Source organism: Perognathus longimembris, chromosome 22 (assembly GCF_023159225.1).
Source record: "Perognathus longimembris pacificus isolate PPM17 chromosome 22, ASM2315922v1, whole genome shotgun sequence".
Lineage (NCBI taxonomy): Eukaryota > Metazoa > Chordata > Mammalia > Rodentia > Heteromyidae > Perognathus > Perognathus longimembris.
Genome location: NC_063182.1, coordinates 1,432,846 through 1,449,746, shown reverse-complemented (window position 1 = coordinate 1,449,746; position 16,901 = coordinate 1,432,846). Strand labels below are relative to the sequence as shown.

Below are 16,901 nucleotides of genomic sequence, written 5' to 3'. Positions count from 1 at the left end.
GGAAGGGTTAAGCGGCTGCCTCTCTTCTCGTCCCGTCCAGCGGAGCAGAGGCCTCTCCTTTTACAGCCCGGGTCTCGGGGAAGCCGCGGGGCCGCGTCCCCCTCCCCCTCCCCCTCCCCCTCCGGTCCCTTCTTGCCTTCTTTGGTCCTCTCTCCCCTTGAGAACCCCGCGGGCCGGCGTCCTCCCAGGGCCTCCGGCCTCCCAAGACGGAAACACTGGGAAGGAGGGAACTTGAAGGTCTGTTTTTAAAACACACACACACACACACACACACACACACACACACACACACGGCTTCCAGCTGCTGGCAGCATGGACGGGCAGTATCAGCCGGTCTTCTTGCGTGTCGGGGACACAGATAGGAGAGGGGTCCCATGAACGTCGAGGCGCGGAGAGCCAGGTTCCAGGCCAGAAGGCGTGGGTCTTTTGCCTCCAGCCTGTAACTTGGCAGGAGGAACGAGGTCGCCGAGTTTCCCCGACGTGGCCTTTTCCCTCCAGAGTCCAGAGAAGCCCAGAGCGGGAGTCAGGCTGTCGGGCGCCCAGGCTCCTCGATGCTCATTCGAGATGGCGTCCTGGAGACTTGGGCAGGCGCCCCCCCCCACCCCCGCTGCCTTCCCCCACACAGCCTCAGAGCCCCGGGCCCGCAAGGCTGCTGGGACAGTCTTGGGGCTCCCGTGGGCTGCACCAGCTGTGATCTCCTCCTGTCCTGTGGCCTCAGTCCCAGATGGGTGAGATCTCAGGAGTGGGACCTGTCCCTCCTAAGGTCTTCCTTCTTCGTGCCCCAGGCCTGTCTGCAGTGGGTGACCCCAGGGGGAAAGGTTTTTTCCCCAGAGATAATTTCTTCAAATATTTTTAGGGCTAGGAAGGTGGCTTAGTGGTACAGTGCCTGCCTAGCATACATGAAGCCCTGGGTTCGATTCCTCAGCACCACATATGTAGAAAAGGCCAGAAGTGGCGCTGCGGCTCAAGAGATAAGAGTGCTAGCCTTGAGCAAAAAGACGCCAGGGACAGTGCCTGGGCCCCGAGTACTGCCTGCCAGGCTCTGGGGACACGGGGACACGCAGGCCGCAGGGGGACAGGAAGGAAGCAGCCCTGGAGAGGGCAAGAAGCACCAGGAAGAACTTGTTCCAGGGGTGACTTTTGAGCCCTTTTGGCAAGGAGGAAGCTTGGAAGGAGCCCAGAGGAAAGAGGAGCCGCGTAGGGGAGGAAGACAGGAGGGTCCCGAGGAGGCTGGTGGGGAGGGAAGCCCTGGGCCCTGGGTCCTGGGCTCTTGGCCCTGGGTGGACCTGGGCCCTTGCGCTCCCGCAATGTGTGTAAGGGAGGGGAAGAGCCTCTACCTGGGCTCGGCCGGGCCCCGTCCCAGTGGCGTTTCCCAACACCCTCTGCGTGTGCAGCCAGGGTTGCCCCCACCCAGAGCAGCTGAGCGAGCTGGGTGAAAGGGCTCCCACCCCGAGCTCGGTGGAGGGACGGGAACCTTGGATGAACTCCCAGGAGCCCGCGTGCCAAACCTGCTCCCACTGCAGAACGGAGGGGCGGCAGGGGTGGGCGAGGCGGGGCCCGTGGGGTAGGGCAGCCCTGCTTTTCACGCCCCAGGAGCCGGGCATGTGCGTCCCAGGCCCGGGCCGGGCAGTTTATGTTCTTGTCCTAACTGGCTGCCAGTCCTCAAGCGACCCCTGCTTGGCCCTCCTGACCTTGACCTGGGTGCAGGCTTTCAAGTCAAACATTACCTAGGGAGTCTTAGACTCCAAGGGAGAGGCTGCGCCCCGTTTGGCTTCCCCCGCCCCGCCTCGGAGCCTGAGAAGCCGGGCCTTCTCCCTCCCCGGCCGAACCTTCCGAATCTGTCTCCCGAGAGGTTGGCACCAGGACCTCAGCTCTCCAAGGCCCTCCTCGCCCCCGTGGCGTGTGCCATTTGTGTTCCTGGTTTGACGGGTCTTTGGCAGGGGCGTGATCCCCCCGGGTCAGGCGTGTGTGGAGCGTGCTGCGTCTCCCGAGCACCGCTGCTTCCAACATGGGGCTGTGTGCATGGAACTCGGGGGCTCAGAACTAGGGGGGGGGACGAGCCGGTGACCAGGGCCAGCGGCTCGGGGGCTCAGAACTGGGGGGGGGGGGGGGACGAGCCGGTGACCAGGGCCAGCGGCTCGGCTCTGGGAGACCTGGGTAAAGGGCACGGGCCTCGGAGGCAGGCCTCCTTCCCAGCGGGGGAGGTGTGCGGTCGTGGGCCACCCTGGGCGCGGGCACGAGAGCTGCCCGCAGATCCTCGGGGAGGAGGTGCCGGTGAGGAGAGGTTCTGGTGAGAGCTGAGGAACTTTCCCCGTGTCAGACCTCCCCTGGCCCGAATCAGCCACGCCCGCCTGCCTGGGGAGGTAAAGCCACGTGGGACGGTCACCTGACAGGCTGACTGTCCCTTGTCCTTCAGAGCACCAAACTGGACGGCTTGTTTCTGCTGGTTCTGGGGGACGGCCATTCTATGATGTGGGTTCCGGCTCGGGCTTGCCAACAGTCACCTTGACCTCCACATGCCTCAGTTTCTCCCCCCCGTGAGAAGGAGACCGGATACCTGTCTGCCTCTGCGGCTTGCTGTTCAAATGAGTGGAGGCCATGCCTGCCACGTTCCTTGTGGGTCACCTTCCCTGAAGCATGGAGGGGAGAATGATCGTCTCCCCTAAGTTGTCTGCCTACTTCCACGCTTCGCGGTGGGCAGCCGCCAGCCCCATTCTTACGGTTCTCGCTGACCAGCTGGATTTGCTTGGAGGAAGTTAGTCTTGGAGCCAGCAGAATGAGTGAAAGATAAATTCTAAAAATCAGGGCCCCCAGGGTTGTGCATGCCCGTAATCTCAGCACTTGAGAGACAAAGATAGGAAGCTTGTGAGTTTGCTAGGCTGCATAGGGGTATCTTGTCTCCAAAGCCAACAGTTGAGCTGGGTACTGGTGGCTCACACCTGTAATCCTAGCTACTCAGGAGGCTGAGATCTGAGGACTGTGGTTCAAAGCCAGCTTGGGCAGGTAAGCAGCCAGACGTGGAGTTGTGGCCCAAGTGATAGAACCCCAGACTTGAGCAAAAAAGCTAAGGGTCGGTACCCATGCTCTGATTCCAAGCCCCCAGTCCTGGCACGCACACGCTCCCTCTCTTTCTCTGTAGAGCACTTACCTAGCATGTGCAAGAATACCAAGCACTCCCCCCCACCCCAAGAAACAAAACCAAACAACAAGAAAAACGAAAGCACAGGACAGCCAATCCTGGCATCCGTGCCGATGTATTCCCGGCATGGGTACCCATGGCCAATCCATCACTCCGCGCCTCTGCTGGGCCTGGCTATGTATTTGAATACATCGCTCACAATCTTTACCTATACTATGGCAGCTACTACTGACTGCTATGTCTAGAGTCTTTCTGTGAGATAGAGTCTATTTGCTGTTACTAAACAGAGGAAAATAATCATTAATGCCATTCTTGGTCAGTGCCGTGTGTGTGTGTGTGTGTGTGTGTGTGTGTGTGTGTGTGTGTTGGTAGGGGGAGTGAGCGAGGTTTGAGACAGCTGTGAGCTAAATTAAATCATCCTGGAGTGGCTGCTTGCGGGGATGGTTGCGGGCTAAGCCTGACAAGGGGAAAGGGGAAAATTAAAAGAAGAGAAAAATAGAAAGCCACTCTGGGCACGCGCGTGACGTGGCTGCGTGGGGTGCGATTGGGACGGAGATGCCTGGCTCACCGCTGACCGTGTGACCTTGAACAGGTCACAGGGCTCACCGCTGACCGTGTGACCTTGAACAGGTCGTAGGGCTCACCGCTGACCGTGTGACCTTGAACAGGTAGGTCATAGGGAAGCGCCGATTGTGTGCACGCGGCTCACAATTGTAATCCTAACTATGCGGCAGATTAAGACTCGGGGAGTCCAGGTTCGAAGCCAGTCAGGGCAGAAGAGTCGAGGAGATTCCACCTTCGCTTGACCAGCAAAATGCTGGCCTGGAGGTGTGGCTCACGTGGTAAGCAAGCACGCCCCGGTGCAAGCTTGGGTGCTTGCAAAAAAGAAAGGAAAAAAGCGCGATATTGTTATGACCGGTGCTACTATTATTATTATTTAGCCAACGTCTCGGATCCAGGAACGCATGCACACACGCGTGCACCCTTATCCTGCCACGCTCTGGGCGCCTAGTGCGCGCTTTGCTGGTGTCGGCCTAGGAACGCCAGGCCTCTGGGGCGGGGAGCAGGGCAGTGCTGAGGGGGGGAAGCCAAGTCGCGGGCTGAGCAGGGCCGGCGCCGCCGACAGATCCTTGGGTTCTGGAGAGTGGAGTGTTTCCCCACACCGTTTCACGACGCCCTTTTATGCTTGGCCAAGAAGGTGGGGAGTCGGCGTGGGCAGAGGGGCTGACAGGCTCTCCCCTATTTATAGCTGGGATTTGGGGTCACGCGGCGCTGGGGACCGGGGACGTCTGTGTGCTTGGCTCTGCCAGCCGGTCACGGGGCTGCGGGCCCTGGGGTTCTGCACATGGGCAGGTGCCCTAATGTGAACTCCCAGTGCCGGGCTGGGCTCTGGTCAGATGCTTAGCATTCCCTCCTGGCCCCTGGGGGCTGCCAAGTCCCCACTGGGACGGCGCCGGGGGCTCGAGGGAGGAAGGGAAGGAAGGGCAGCCAGGGAGTGGCCCAGCCTGTGCTCCTAGGCCCGCAGTGACAGAAGGTCAGGGCCCTCGGGCAGGCAGGGGACCCCGGAGCGGGGCCAGTGTTCCCGGGCTCTCAGAGAGACCATGGGCCCACTTAGACCTCCCCACGGGGGACGCTTCTGTCACCTCCTGCTACACTCAGCACCACCGGGGCCGGTTATCTCCTCTCCTCTGACACAAGCAGCCACCAGACAGACTTGCTGCGTCTCCTTCCAGCCCATCTGCCTTATTTTACTCTGTTGGAACTCAGCTGAGGCTGTGCAACTCAACCCTCTCCTCCCCTCCCCTCCCCTCCCCTCCCCTCCCCTCCCCTCCCTTCCTTCTGTCTCCTCTTTCCGTAGATCCGGCTGGCTAGAACCTGTGACCTCCTGACTCCGCATCTCTCGTGCTAGGATTGCGGGAGTGCACCCCCATGCCTGCCTGGCTGTGCAGAGATAAGGGTCCGGAAAAGGGATGAGGAGATTAGGCGACGTTCACCCTCCTTGTGCGGGGCCCGAGAGGTAGAAAGCACAGGCTAGCGTTGTGGATTGGGAAAGCACGGGCTAGCGTTGTGGATTGGGAAGGCACAGGCTAGCGTTGTGGATTGGGAAAGCACAGGCTAGCGTTGTGGATTGGGAAGGCACAGGCTAGCGCTGTGGATTGGGAAAGCACAGGCTAGCGCTGTGGATTGGGAAGATCCGCAGATCTTTTTGGGTGTCAGGAAATGGGGAGAGCCGCGGCCTCTCCAGGAAGTTCTGAGAAGCTGTGACGGGCACATGTCGCCCCGTGCCTTTGCGGCCCCAGGTGGACAGCTCCGCTCACCACTCCAGGTTCTTCTAACCTAGCCGGTCCAAAATTGGGACTCCTTCCCCCCGCCCCACTCCTCCCTCTCCCTACCCCCTCATTTTTACCCAGGTTGCCGTGGGCCTAAAGTAGGGAGCTTGCCTCAGTTTCTTCTCCTCCCTTCTTGCCCACAGCTTGCCGACCACTGAGCACTGTCTGGCCGTCCCAGAGTGTAGATCCCAGCGGAGCCCCCGTCAGCCGGCCACCCACTTGGGCCCCTCCGAGCTCAGCTTCCGAAGCGGCTCGGGCTTCTCTTCCGGTGGCCGGGCTGGCCAGGCTCCCTCACCCGAGACTCCATCTCTGTATGGCCGCCGTTCGCCGAGCAGCACAGGGGGCGCCTGGTGGGGTTGGCGCCGAGACGGCGGCGTGTCGATGCTCTCGCGGGTGGACTGGGCCCTGCTGCTAGGAGGCTTCTCCCCGATGGCTAGGGCTGAGCCAGCTGGAGGGCAGCCCCGCGGGGGCCTGCGGAGCCCCTCCCGAGCCCCAGGCAGGCCTCTGCCTTGGTGGCCCGCGCCCCTCGACCCCTCAGGCCTTCACCTGACTGGGGCTCAGGGCCAGATGCTCTCAGGTTGCCCTACAGGTAGCATAGGCAGCATTTACAGGGGTGTGTGTGTGTGTGTGTGTGTGTGTGTGTGTGTGTGTGTGTGTGTATATGCATAGGTAGCATAGGTAGCATTTACAGGGGTGTGTGTGTGTGTGTGTGTGCATAGGTAGCATAGGCAGCATTTACAGGTGTGTGTGTATGTGTGTATATGTATAGGTAGCATAGGCAGCATTTACAGGGGTATGTGTGTGTGTGTGTATGTATAGGTAGCATAGGCAGCATTTACAGGGGTATGTGTGTGTGTGTGTATATGTATAGGTAGCATAGGCAGCATTTACAGGGGTATGTGTGTGTGTGTATGTATAGGTAGCATATATAGTCCTATAGGTAGCACATAGGAAAGAAGCAAAGAGCCTGACAGAGTGGCCTTTGTCGCCAACTGCGTTGGGTTGGAGCCGTGCTTTCATCATTCATTCACCCTCTGGATGGTCTTGGGGCCTCTCTGATCCCTATTTTCTTTTTTTTTTGTAATTTATTTATTAATTAAACACAAATTTTTTGACAAGGTGCTGTGCAAAAAGGGTACAGCTACATAGTAGGGCAGTATGTACATTTCTTGTGATATCTTACGCCCTGTTTTTCAATCCCTCCTCTAGGTCAGGTAGACATATATACAATATACAATGTATCAAGAACATATACAGTAGCCACGTGGCCACGCCCAAGAAAGTTCGCCTAGGGCTTTAAATGTAATGTCGATATTAGACAATATGTCGACAGTAGTCTTATATGAACGCACATACATAGCTTTTGAGCTATTGTATTCCCCTGAGAGGTCAATTTTTGACCTTTATATGTTGAGTAATTGTTTGGTTTTAGTTACATACTGTTGGCTCACTGCCCCAATCCTGTGGGAAATACCATTTGACAAGTTTTTGGTTTCACAGACCTGGTCTCTCCTGTCTCTCTGTCACCCCATCTTAACAGTCATATATCAGGGAGATCATGCCCCTTTGTTTTCTGTGTTCTAGGCTTGTCTCGCTCAACATTATTTGTTCGAATTCTGACCGTTTCCCTGCGAATAACGATATTTCACCATTCCTAGTCGCTATGTAGTATTCCATTGTGTATAGGTACCACATTTTTTGGATCCATTCATCTGTGGAGGGGCATCTGGGTTGTTTCCATATTTGAACCCTATTTTCTTTTTTTTTTTTTTTGGCCAGTCCTGGGCCTTGGACTCAGGGCCTGAGCACTGTCCCTGGCTTCTTCCCGCTCAAGGCTAGCACTCTGCCACTTGAGCCACAGCGCCGCTTTTGGCCGTTTTCTGTATATGTGGTGCTGGGGAATCGAACCTAGGGCCTCGTGTATCCGAGGCAGGCACTCTTGCCGCTAGGCCATATCCCCAGCCCTGAACCCTATTTTCTAATACTTTCTTCTTCTCAGCAGCTGAGAGACTCCCGCGAGCCTCCTCGGTAAGCGCATGATACACCTGCTGCCCCTCCGCTCCAGCGGTGGGACCGAGCAGCTCATGGGTTTCCGCCACGAGGAAGAATCCCGCGCTTTCCTTCTTTATCTGTGGTGCCAAGTGCTTACAAAGAGCCTCCCTGGGATCTCGTAACAACCCTTTCACGCACAAAAGCACCACTGGTCCTGTCTACCCTCTTGAGGGTGCCGCACGAGTGTCCCAGGCGTATCTGTGGGCCCCGGCGGTTGGGTGCTGGGGGCCTCTCCACCTGGGTTGTCACTGACTAGGGCAGAGGCCGCGTGGTGAGGCTGGGTGCCCGTGGTTCGCGTCGCGCAAGGCTCTGCGCGCCCGCGGCCAGCGCCCTTCGCAGGGAGACACCCAGGGGCAGGAGCTGCGGATCGAACCCCTCGGGGCTCCCTTCTTCCTGTATGAACTATCAAGCCATCCTGCGGGTGAGGGTTTCCACCGTGACTGTAGCACATCGCCTCCCACGCGTTGTGTCAGTCACGCGGAGGAGGCCTGCTGCTGGTGTCACCCGGAGCGATGGCCGTGAGCCAGGGGTCTGCGCGGAGCAGGGCCGCCGGGTCCTCGCTGGCTGGGCCGAGGGAGGGAGGGATGCTCCCGCAGTTGTGTTTTGTCCACAGGGCCGTTGATAACTTGCGAGATCTTTCAGGAAGGTTGACGTGTATGTCGGGAGACGCGGGCTGGGCTCGGAGCTTTCTGTCTCCTCGCTGTAACTCGATTTAGAATAACCGGAGTTGGGAAGCCGTACGGTGCAGATGCTGGGTTTGGTCATCTGTGGGCAGTCAGTGGGCTGACGGCGAGATCAAGGCTTGGCCAGAAGGAGGCCCGTGCGTGATTCGTAGTGTCTGCCACCGGCAAGACTGCTGAGCTGATTGGTGTTTGTTGCGTAGTAGCCACCCATGTCCTTTTCCCCTGGCTCTTTCACGATAGACACGAGTCAGTAGACAAAACTAGGATGACCCGAGGGCTCAAAAGAGAGACTCAGTGCAAGACGGAGACTGGCTGGGGAAGTGGCCTGAGCATCCAGAGACTTGCACTGCTTGGAGTGTGTCCTCACGGACGTCATCTCTCGCCGAAGCTCACGCTCTCGTCTGCTGGGGCCGAACCATCCAGGCCTGTGAACTTCAGCAGGGCTGTTAGGAAGAGTGAATGAAGGAATGCATATAAAATCATCTTGTTACGCTTAAAATAGCAGCAGGCATTTAAATGAGACTCTTTATGTGTCAGGCACGTTTCTAACTGCTGTGTTTATATCCTCACTTCATCTCGAGCGGCGTCCCGCGGTTATCCTTGGCTTATAGAATGTCCGCTCCTGGCCCTCAGGTCGCGTGCGTGCAGAAGGCTCCAGCCCCCGCCGCTGGGCCGCCCTCTGCTGCTGTCGGCCCCTGGGTACAGCGCCGCTCGCTGCTGACCGAAGGAGGCCTCTGGAAGCCGTCCCCGGAGCAGCTCCTCTGCCTCCTCTCTAGTTCAGAACCGCCTCACAGGGGCAGTCCCTCGCTGACACCTACCAGGGAGAAGCGGGTCTGCGGTGGTGGTCCGTGTGCCAAGGGCCCAGACCTGCTGGGAGATGAAGGACGGGAGCACAGGGCTCAAGCCATGGCTAAGGGTTCGCCCACCCTCAGACAGCCTCCGTCCCCCTCCTGGCTCTTCTGCTTTCTTTTTCTTTTTTCTTTTTTGGCCAGTCCTGGGCCTTGGACTCAGGGCCTGAGCACTGTCCCTGGCTTCTTCCTGCTCAAGGCTAGCACTCTGCCACCTGAGCCACAGCGCCCCTTCTGGCCGTTTTCCATATATGTGGTGCTGGGGAATCGAACTGAGAGCTTCATGTGTAGGAGGCAAGCACTCTTGCCACTAGGCCATATTCCCAGCCCCCATGCTAGTTTTGTACCCTGCTCAAGTCCCTTCAACTTCCTTACTTGGAAAATGGGGCTTTTGTTATAATTGTATCCTGAAGTAAGCTCATTTGACTTTTTTTTTTTTTTTTTTTGGCCAGTCCTGGGCCTTGGACTCAGGGCCTGAGCACTGTCCCTGGCTTCTTTTTGCTCAAGGCTAGCACTCTGCCACCTGAGCCACAGCGCCCCTGCTGGCCGTTTTCCATATACGTGGTGATGGGGAATCGAACCGAGAGCTTCATGTGTAGGAGGCAAGCACTCTTGCCACTAGGCCATATTCCCAGCCCCTGGCTCTTCTGCTTTCTAGCTGGATCACCTTGGGCAGGTTACCCAACACCTGAGCCTCGTTTCCGTTTCCTCATCTGTCAGCAGAGCCGGGAGCGCACCTGCTGGGTAGCCTTGTGTGGAGAATGCATGGGACGACCCCAGGGGCCCAGGGGGTGGAGGGGGCGGTGCGGGGGGGGGCTGCTCTTCTGCTCTGGGGCCTTTGTAGATATCCTGGTCAGCTGTGAGCCCATCCCCTCCCCCTCGGGGCGGGGGGGGGGGGGCAGCTGCCGCTCTCCCACCCCTGGGCGTGGGGCTCATGGATGAACACCCTGGGGCATCTCTGCCCTCACCCTGTTCACCTCCATCTGCCCCCCTTGGTGGGGGCAGACTCGGGTCCCTGCTGCCTCCGCCCCGAAGCGGCTCAGCCCCTCTCGGGCTCAGCTCTGCCCGGAGGCCTCTGCCGCTCAGATGACGGCACCGGGGCCCGGCACCAGCGGCTGCTCGAGGTTACGGTTCTGGGGAGCAAGCGGGGCGTGCGCGAGTGACGGGGCTTCCTTCCAGACAGCTCACCCCCCCCCATTCCGAGAGCACTCCCTTCTGCTGGAGGAGGGGGAAGGGCACAGATGGCGGCCCCCAGGACCTGGAGGGTGGACACCCCTGGGGAGCCTGCCTCCCCCCCCCCCATGGCTTCGGGACCTCCGTGGCGGGCCCAGGACGCTTCCTGGAGGACTCTGCGGCGCGCGGCTCTTGGGGATCACCCAGCACGTTCCGGCAGGAGGATGGAGAGCTTGGGGGGGGGGGGTGTCAGCCTTGCTTCCTTAGCCAGATTTTTGTCTCAGAAACCACAGGAAAAACTCAGGCCCCTTGGATGCTCTTGGTTGGTTCTTGGCTTGCTGGCATTGGGCGGCTGGAAGACCCTGGAAGGCCGGAGCTCTGCCTGTGTGTTTCTGGGGATCCCTCGGCTTGGAGAGAGGCTGGGGAAGCCCGTGGCTGCTGTCTGCCCCCCGGGGGGGGGGAGCACGCTGTGATGTGTTTTGGAGCAAAAGTCAGTGTGTGCTGGGTGGGTGGGTGGGGGGGAACGTTAACCCTGGAGGCCGGCCTCCCAGGGGCGCCTCGCCCCCTTCCCGCCACCCCGAGATCGGCGGGAGGGAAGGCCCGGGTCTGTGGGCAGCACATCTCCCTCCCTCTGTCACGTCTTGTGACCTGAGGCAGCGAGAACCGTCTCCCGGCTGTGGCCTATCACACGTGGAGAGCAAGCAAGGGACGGCTGTAAAACCTTCACTTGCCCACCAAGTGTAAGGGAGCCCCGCCTAAACACCAGACATCCCTGCCTGCATCTGAGGCCCTCCCCCCGCCCCCCCCCCGGGAAGAGATGCCCCCCTCCCCAGCCTTGAAGCTTTGCAGAGCACCCAGGGTGGGGGCTGCTGTGGGTGGAGGCTCTGCTGTCCGGCGTGGAGGGCGGGCTGGGTAGGACACGGGGCTATAGAGCAGGAGTACTGAGCCCTCCTGCTCAGTACCCAGGTTCCTCTGGCCGCCCCTGCCCCGTCGGGGGACGGTGACCTGTGCAGCTCCAAGGGGCAAGACGGGGCTGGACTCGTGACAGGGGATTCCTGTCACTGGGGCCTAGGGTGTGGTGGGGGTGGGTGGGGAGAGGACCCGGATGGGAACAGGAACGAGCTCAAACTCGTTTTCATTGCAGGGGTGGGGAACATTGTCTCTGCCAAGGACCATTTGGATCTTTATAGCACCATTACGGGCCGTACAAGACGATCCGTGTAGGCCACCGACGGGAACCTAGGAGAGACGCACACGCCTGTCTCGTTATGTAGGGGGTGGTTTCTCGGGCTTTAGGGGGCATAAAAATCACCCCTGGGGAGGATTTTCTACCGATGCTAACACAGGGACGAGGATCTGAAACCTGGCTGGCTGGACCGCTTTTGCCTAGTCTTAATTTTTTTTTTTTTTCTGTTTTGCCGGCTATGGCTTTGAGCCTCGATTCTTAGCTCTCAGCCTCCTGAGTAGCTAAGATAATGGGAGTGAGCTACCAGCACCCGGCTAACTTGGGCGTCATGATTACAAACTTCTGTGTCCTGAGCTTTTCCATGTGCAAAGTGGGATCATATTTATTTTCACCAAGAATGTTCTGGTGAAGAATGCACCCAAAATGAATACAGGCTTGCTGCCTCATCCACTAGTCCATTGAGCCATTGCACAGTGCAGGGCCTGTTTTGTAGTGGGGAGTGACAGTCTTGAAGACACCCCAGCAAAGAGGAAAGCACTGGCTTCTCTTGTTTTCTTGTGCCAGTGCTGGGGCTTGAACTCAGGGCTTCGTGCCCTCAAATGGCTTTTGCGCTCAAGGCTGGCCCTACCTCCTGAGCTACCCTTCCACTTCTAGCTTGTTGTTGATTACTTGGAGATAAGAGTCTAAAAGATTTGTCTGCCCAGGTTGGCTTTGAACCACTCTCCTCAGATCTCGCCTTCCTCAGTAGCTAGGATTACAAGTGTGAGCTACCAGTGAGTGCGTGGCCCAGTATCCTTTCCTGTGTAGGTGACTTTAACCCTTGAGTATGCTCCGTGTGTGTGTGTGTGTGTGTGTGTGTGTGTGTGTGTGTGTGTGTGTGAAGCCTCTCAGAAGGACTCGTTGCCTGTCGACGATGTCAGGGCTGGGTGGATAAAAGGGCAGAGACGCTAGGCCCAGATCCCAACAGGGAGTTCGCTTCAACTTGTCCCTACCTGTGGGCAAGTGTGGGAGCAGCCTCTGCCTCCCAGGAGGAGCCCTTGACTCAGAGCAGGGGGCGTCCCGCCAAAGCCGAAGGAGAAGCTGCGGCACCGTCGGCCACCAGTGGAAACACGAGGAAGGCCCTAGTGTGCCGCGCCCCAGGCCACGAGGGATTGGAGGGAGGGGATGGGGGGAGGGCCGGTCACAACCCGCCCTCCCCGAGTATCGCATCCAGCTCTCTGCTCTTCTCGCAGCCAGAGCGACTTCCCCGGGCCGGGTCCTGGCCTTTGGGTGTGGCCTGTGCTTCAGGGCCTGGTGGCCCGTCTCTGTGGCTCGAGACAGTCCCTCGTGGGGAGCTGTCCTGCAGGTGGGGTGACGGCGTGGAGGAGAGGCGGGGAGCCTGCTGGTTGCCTGTGCGTGTCAATAAAGTTTTATTGGAAGCTGCCGCATCTGCTGGTTTATGTGTGGTCTGGGTGTGGTTTTTTTTCACACCCCTAAGGTACATTGTTCACTCGCCGGACCTTCAGGGGAAACAGTTGCCGGGCCCCGGCGGCTTAGGCCGTCAGAGAAGGGTTAGGATGGGCCCTGGCTGGAGAAGGGCCGGGAGGTGTGGACCCGGGAGAGGCCTCCAGGCAGCCGGGGTGGGGGCTTCCGTGGGGCGGTTTGGGTTCTGTGGAATTTGGCAGGCGCTGAGGCCCAGGGCGGCCGTGTCGGGTGAGGCGGCCGAGGCGCGGGACTGGGGCGCGCGGTCACCGTGCCGGGCCGCAGCACTTGCATTGCTTCTCTTTGGGCGCCAGTCCCGGGCTGGAACGCGGGGCCTCCTGCGCTCTCGTGGCGTTTCCACTCAAGGCTGGGGGCTTTGCTCCTGGAGCCACGCCTCCACGCCGGCCTTTTGCTAGCTCCCGGTAAGTTAGAGAGAAGAGCCTTGCCTACCCTGGGCTGGCTTTGAGCCACAGTCCTCAGAGCTTCGCCCCTGAGTAAGAAGGATCACCAGCCTGGCCCGGGTGGGGCCCGTGCGTGTGAATGCGCCCCCCCTCCCCCTCCCCTCCCCCTCCCCCCACTTGGCGAGGCCGCCTCCCCAGGCCCGCTGCCTGCTTTGTCCTGTCGGCCTCCGTGGCCTTTGAGCTGGGGGGGGGGGGGCACTGTGCTGTGCTCCCGGGCCGGGCCGCTGCGCAGGACTGAGCGGGTCCCCTTCTGTGGCACTGGGTCTGCCAGCACCGCCTCCAGCTCTAACCAGGCCGGACCGGAGGCCTTGGGGGCCTTGGGGGCCCGCCCTGGGGTGTGGAGACGGTGGCCGTGCCTGCCCTGTGTGTGCCCTGTGCAGGGTGCCAGTGGGGAGGGGCAGGGAGCTCAGGGCGCCGCCACCTGCCCAGGCCTCAGCGGCATGGTCTGCAGGGGCTGAATCCTTGGGGCGCACACCTAGCTCAGCCAGGCGGGCCCGGCCCGGCGCGTCCCCACAGGTGCCGGCCGCCGCCCTCAGCGTCCACGGGGGTTTCCCAGGCCCAGGCTGTGCCTGCTGTGGAGATGAGAGGCCGGGGAAAGGGAGGAGCAGGAAACCGGGCCGCTGCCGGGGGCCCGCACGCAAATCCGCATGCAGGTGCAGCCCCACCCAGCCGCCTGGCCGGCCAGCCCTGCGCCCGGGCCGGCGGGCCCAGCCTGTGGGGTGCAGCCCCCCTCAGGGCCCCCCTCCCAAGCCTCCTGCAGAATGCTCCCCCCCCCCGTCTTTAATTTGGGGTTGATTTGGGAAGGGGCAGAGGGGGTGCTTTGCTTTCAGCCCGTCTGAGCCTGTGACTAGGAGCCCGGTGTTTGGAATCACACGGGCCTTGGGCAGCTGGGCAGCTCGTGGGCTTCCGCGACTTCCTCCCGCGAGATGGGAACGGAGCCCACGGGGGTGGGGGGGGTCAGGCGACAGGAGGCACGGCGGGAGAAACGGAGCTCATCTTCCTACACGGTGGAAGTCTACAGAGAGCCTGCCGCATGCCAAGCAGGAGGCCGGACGGCAAGGCAGAGCCGAGGGAAGCGAGCGCGCGCGCCCGCCGTGAGCAGCGGCGTTTCCGGCAGTGGCGTGGCCCACGGGGGCCCGAGGGTGAGACGCGGCGTGCGGAGGACAGGCTGGTGTCGCGCGGTGAGGGGGCAGGGAAGGCTTCCTGGAAGGGGTGGCGTCTGACCGGAGCGTCAGAAAGGAGCCGGCCACGCAGAAGTGGCTTGTGCACGGGCCCTGCGGGAGCGGCCGGTTCTCGCCTGGGCCACGCGTGGGGAGCGGAGTACGTCGAGGGGCGCCCGCTGAGCGCGCGGTGTGGCGGGCTTAGCCCGCTCCCTGCCCTAAGCTTCTGGATTAGCGTCAACCGCCCCCCCTCCGCCCCCCCACAACAGTCCTGAGTGACCCACATCCTTTCCTGAGCCCCTGGGGCCCCAGAGCGGCTGCAGATGCTCCTCGGAGCACCTGGCCATCACCCCGGGGGGCCCCGGAGCCGTGATGGGAAGATGAGGTCCGGGCTGGGCAGGCACGGAGTGGGGGGGGGGGGCGGTGCTCTACCCCCTGAGCCACACCCCCGGCTCTCTGTGGTCTAGCTGTTTCTCCGGGTCTGGCTTTTGCCTGGGCTAGCCTAGGATGGCAGTCCTGGCCGAGCCTCCTCCCGGGCGGGCGGGATACTGCTAGGCTGGCTGTCCTCGCGGCCTTCCCAACCTCTGTCTCTTGAGCGATGGGATTAGAGGCATGAGCACCGGGCCTGGCCTCGCGTTTTAAAAAATTCATGCCCAGGCGTTCCGAGCCGAGGATGGGCTTTTCCACCTTGGTGGGGGCCGTGTGGATGTTTATGGCATCGTGACAGGCCGTACGAAGCGATCCATCCGCGCGGACGGGCCTGGGGCAGCCAGCGAGAAGCAGGATGTGTCTGTCCGAGCATGCTCCCAGTGTACGTGGGCCTGGTGGGGTCGCCTGGGAAAGTCCTCCTCCCTGCTGCAGGGGCACTCACGGATCCAGACACAGCCCAAGCCACCCGCGCCCAGTGGCCTGCTCCAAGAGTCCCGTCAGCTCGGGAGGCTGAGGTCTGAGTCCTGTGGTTCAAGGCCAGCCCAACCACTCCTGTCTCCAAGGAGCCAGCAAGAAGCTGAAAGGAGAGGCGTGGTTCCCGTGGTGGAGCGCCGGTACTGAGTGATCAAGTTTTCCCACCCACCCGGCCCCTTCCCGCCCCTCCTGCCCTTTTTTTTTTTTTTTGGCCAGTCCTGGGGCTTGAACTCAGGGCCTGGGCACTGTCCCTGAGCTTTTGCTCAAAGCTAGCACTCTGCCACTTGAGCCATAGCACCACTTTGGGCTTTTTCTGTGTATGTGGTGCCGAGGAATCGAACCCAGGGCTTCACGCATGCTAGGCGGGCACTCTGCGCTAAGCCGCCTTCTCAGCCCACACTGCTTATTTTTTTGATAGTAAGGTTTTATTTTTGCCCGCGCTGGGAATGACAAGGTACAGCTTCTTACTGGGTGAGAGGGTGTCTCTCGGCCTTGCCTCTGCTGGTCTTGAAACGAGATCTTCTCCATCTCAGCTTTTCGAGTGTGCGGGGTTGTAGGTATGAGCCACCATGTCCGGCCGGAGCCCGGTGTCTCGGTCATGACCACATAGCTCGATGAGTAGTCCAGTTCCAATCTTCCAGATTGCAAAGCCAGTGTTCTCAGCAAGTACACCCTTGCCTTCAAGGCGTCTGCGTCTGCTAAGTCTATGGCTAGTTTGAGTAGAATCCACACCACCGAAATCTGAACGGAGAAGTGCTTGTTGCTTGGGAGGCACGCACCTGCCCCTCGGCTCTGTGGATGGAGGCCGGCCCGGCTTGCACGGCGGGACCTGGGCTCAGAGCTGTCGTGGGACAGAGGCGGCGTTGGCACGGGTCTCCCTGACGTACTGCAGGGAGCGTTGTCCTCGCTGGGCCAGGGGCTCTGCGACCCGGCAGACCTTGGGGGCGAATGGAGGTGTGAGTTGTCTCCTGGCCCCTCCTGGCCCAGGCCACCCTGGCCGAGTCCGCCCTCGTTCAGGAGCCGGCAGCCCACAATGCCTGAGGGAAGATGGAGGCGCGGGGCATTGTGGGCCGGTTGGTGGTCACCCAGCCCAGCAATGGAGGTCTAGTTTGGGTGTTTCCCTCAGTCCCACGGCCTCAGAAGATCTCACTGTGGTTTCCACTGGGACTAAGTCAACGCTTCCAGCTTGAGCACATGGCTTTCGGCGGGGTGACTCCGTTTCCCCACCTGTAAGACGGACTTAGCAGTGTCTGCCGTCTTTACGGGACTACCTGATTGGTACAGAGGGAATGTCCGTGAGGCACTGGGTACGGAGAGGCCCCCCTGCCCCCCGGGGAGTGGTTCTTAGGGGACACATGCTGCTCGGCTCCAAGAGGTCCTAGGAAGTGTGGGTGCTGAGGGCCAGAGTCCCCTCCTTGCTGTCTGTGGTGAGGCGAGACAGTTGGGGCCCCAGGGAGCCCCCCGCTGCCGTCCCGACTGTTCTAGGTCAGCGGGGCTGGGGGTGG

General features: G+C 60.6%; 1 protein-coding gene and 1 long non-coding RNA gene across 2 annotated transcripts in view; one reads left to right on the top strand and one right to left on the bottom strand.

Moving 5' to 3' along the window:
- The window catches only part of Ppargc1b (PPARG coactivator 1 beta), a 90,948-nt gene that overhangs the window by 37,138 nt on the left and 36,909 nt on the right, over positions 1–16,901 (top strand).
- Positions 12,330–16,901, bottom strand: part of LOC125339835 — an 11,689-nt gene continuing 7,117 nt past the window's right edge. Inside the window, exon 3 of the long non-coding RNA XR_007208637.1 lies at positions 12,330–12,491. This is a non-coding gene — a long non-coding RNA (uncharacterized LOC125339835). The remainder of the gene's footprint in view (positions 12,492–16,901) is intronic.